Source organism: Saccoglossus kowalevskii, chromosome 12 (assembly GCF_978046115.1).
Source record: "Saccoglossus kowalevskii chromosome 12, keSacKowa6.1, whole genome shotgun sequence".
In the NCBI taxonomy this organism is placed as follows: domain Eukaryota; kingdom Metazoa; phylum Hemichordata; class Enteropneusta; family Harrimaniidae; genus Saccoglossus; species Saccoglossus kowalevskii.
In genome coordinates, this window is record NC_140652.1 from 3,166,546 (window position 1) to 3,170,410 (window position 3,865).

General features: G+C 34.0%; 1 long non-coding RNA gene across 1 annotated transcript; it reads right to left on the reverse strand.

Annotated features, from left to right (window-relative positions):
• Positions 1-312: 312 nt before the first annotated feature.
• Positions 313-3,062, reverse strand: LOC146735426 (uncharacterized). Its single transcript, XR_014931065.1, has 2 exons — positions 3,010-3,062; positions 313-524 (listed from the first exon to the last, which is right to left on the reverse strand). It is a non-coding gene; the product is annotated as an uncharacterized LOC146735426 (long non-coding RNA).
• Between the last annotated feature and the right edge of the window lie 803 nt (positions 3,063-3,865).

Genomic DNA, 3,865 nt, shown 5'->3' on the forward strand with positions numbered 1-3,865 from the left:
AGAACTGAAAGAAATTGTCCATTTTGTGTAAATAACACTATTGAGGTCAAGTACCATATTTTTGTCTCGTTCTACCTTCTTGTCCAGTATATCCCACTATATTATTGCACAGCTTGTATCCTGGTAAATTGATAGAGTTCATGAGCTGTACCAAAGTTGACTTCACAAATGCAATACAGCTAAATTTGTTTACCTCGCGTTCAAGTAACAAGACACGCTTCTCTGAGTATATTAACTGTATCCTCTATAGTGTGATCCCTCAACTGTTGTATATATGACACTATTGTACTGTTGGGCCAGTGGCCTATAGTATGGAATAAATATATTTATTTTATTAAAAGTGTGACAGGCATACAGCAAACATATACACAATATTTCCTCTATTAGTGGCCCAACCACTGTTTTTGAAAAATTATTTGTATTTTATATATCATTTCATTAGCACCTCATTTGTAAAGCACTGTGCGAATTCTTCCTATATCCGTAACAGTCATCGCAGCCAGCAGTTGGACAGCTAGGACCATCTAAATTGAAGGAAAAAAAACAGTAATGCATTTTCATCATACTAAATCTCTCACAAATATATAGATTTTAGCAAACCAATAATACAAGTTTGAAACCTAACACGAAACAAACTAGTGTTGTAAAACTATCCAAGATGCACATTATACATGTAAAAATAGTTTCTATCAAAATAAACACCAATTTATAATAAGATGATACTGCGATGTTAATATCAAATTAATCAAGCTGGTTGGTTGGTTGGTTTCGTAAACAAATCGATAACACCATTTGTTTTACCAAAAACAACTAAAATAAATCTTACAAATATGAATCTGATTAACTAAACAAAATCGTTTACATGCATGGCCCAGTCCCAGTTAGTTATCAAACCTAAGTTTTGTTAATAGTAATATAGTTGGAACATAAACATGTCAGATCCAGAGGCTGATGCTTGATTATGATGATTTTTTTTAACATTGAAATAATTGACATTCAGTCATCTTGTTTCTGGTCGTCAAACCAGTACTTGTCCATATTGGGAGATATTGCTCTGCAATTCATTAATGAAACGAAAATGGCCACCGGTCGGCCATTTTGAATACATCTGTATATCTATAACATACTGAACATAATCAGTCAAATCATATCAGAAATACAGCTCTAGAACAGCATTCATTAAAACAAAATGGCCGCCAGTGTCATTTTGAATCTGACTTGAAAACTAAAATGACATGCATCAAGGTCTCATAATGTCCAACGTATGTACCAAGTTTGAACAAAGTCTATCCCTAAATTCTTGATTTTGATGATTTTTCAGCACAAAAAAGGCCGCCATTCGGCCATCTTGAATCAGATCATGAAACAAATTGATGTACATGTATAATATTATGTATGCTGTATGTGTGAAGTTTGAATGCAATAAGTCCCCATTTCTTCTGCGTTTGATCGGGGACTGACAAAAGTAGCACCCTATGTATGAAACCAAAGATTGCAGGTGAAAGATAATTTTGACTAAAAATATTAATAACTTTACACCTAGTTTAATAACATATCCAATTAGAATCCTTTTGCATATCTATTACAATTTTAAATTAACGAGGTCACAATTCCCCCAATGAATAAAGACCTTGAAAGAGGAAATGACTATCTGCCTCCCTATATGCTAATGTTTTCCCAGAGATAATATACCCACTAACAAATATGTGAGCATATTGTTAATAACCTTACTAAAACACGTTCGTACAAGCAATCTGTTTATATCACGTTAATATGGATTTCTAATTTTCCTTCAATTAGATTGAATACAGTCTAAATATTTGACAGTATATATTTTATATATAATGATTTCCGCAGATTTGATTTACGGAAACTGAAATTATGATATAAAGCCAAATTCATCTGAAGTGTGGTGCACATAATTGATTTGTTATTTAGACTGCGTGTCTAAAAACTACTCAATAGAACATCAACTGAATGTTTGCAACTACCGTGCAGTAAAAACTACTCAATAGAACATCAACTGAATGTTTGCAACTACCGTGCAGTAAAAACTACTCAATAGAACATCAACTGAATGTTTGCAACTACCGTGCAGTAAAAACTACTCAATAGAACATCAACTGAATGGTTGCAACTACCGTGCAGTAAAAACTACTCAATAGAACATCAACTGAATGTTTGCAACTACCGTGCAGTAAAAACTACTCAATAGAACATCAACTGAATGTTTGCAACTACCGTGCAGTAAAAACTACTCAATAGAACATCAACTGAATGGTTGCAACTACCGTGCAGTAAAAACTACTCAATAGAACATCAACTGAATGTTTGCAACTACCGTGCAGTAAAAACTACTCAATAGAACATCAACTGAATGGTTGCAACTACCGTGCAGTAAAAACTACTCAATAGAACATCAACTGAATGTTTGCAACTACCGTGCAGTAAAAACTACTCAATAGAACATCAACTGAATGGTTGCAACTACCGTGCAGTAAAAACTACTCAATAGAACATCAACTGAATGTTTGCAACTACCGTGCAGTAAAAACTACTCAATAGAACATCAACTGAATGTTTGCAACTACCGTGCAGTAAAAACTACTCAATAGAACATCAACTGAATGGTTGCAACTACCGTGCAGTAAAAACTACTCAATAGAACATCAACTGAATGGTTGCAACTACCGTGCAGTAAAAACTACTCAATAGAACATCAACTGAATGTTTGCAACTACCGTGCAGTAAAAACTACTCAATAGAACATCAACTGAATGGTTGCAACTACCGTGCAGTAAAAACTACTCAATAGAACATCAACTGAATGGTTGCAACTACCGTGCAGTAAAAACTACTCAATAGAACATCAACTGAATGGTTGCAACTACCGTGCAGTAAAAACTACTCAATAGAACATCAACTGAATGTTTGCAACTACCGTGCAGTAAAACCGAACTCAGGCACTAAATAGAAATGATTATACATATGATGAAAAAAGTATATTACCTGCTGCTCCATCATCTGTATCCATGTCCGGTTAATTGCCTGGTGATCCCGATTGATCTATTAATAAATCCGGCAGATCATCTTGTGATCCACCAGATTCGGCTGGATATGCACCAGAAGCAACTGGAAACCCAACTGAATCATCTGATCCACCACTCTCACTTGCTGGCGAATCTGTCGGCGAGTATGCCTGCAAGATATACAAGCTCAGTATAACTACTACATCTCTTTGCGAATCAAGGTACAAGGAGTAAAAATTCAGAAATACAAATTACATCGTTCAATTTTCTCCAAAGATGTAAATTAAATAAATGCTAGATATCTATATTAGTATGTGTATATCATGTTGATAGTAGGTAAGTATAAGCTCAATTTTTTTCCTATTACATAAACTATACGCCATGCGCACTTCTTTGTGGCTAAATTGGTAATCAGTTGAAATGTGGTGTGCCATCTACTTCACACTGGGAATGTGCAGTTAATACACCAGGGCAACATTGTGAACAGTACTATCCAGTTTTATTTTGAAAAATCGCAAAATTCGCGGACAAAGATCATTGAAAGTAATTCCACCCATTTATTATTCATTATGTTCACAAAAAGCAAAACGTGAATGAATTACTCAATTCTTTTTACATATTAAGTAATTTAATAACCAACTTAATATAACAAGTACTGTAAAATGAATAATTTTCACTGGGTTTAAATTTCACTGATTTACAATTTCAGGCATATTCAGTGGGTTTTAAATTCACGGTTTCGTCATTAAGATAATGTGTTCTATACTAAGTTTTACATATTCACTGTGTTTTAATTTAGCGCATTTCTCCAGTCAGCGAAATAAGCTAAATTAAAA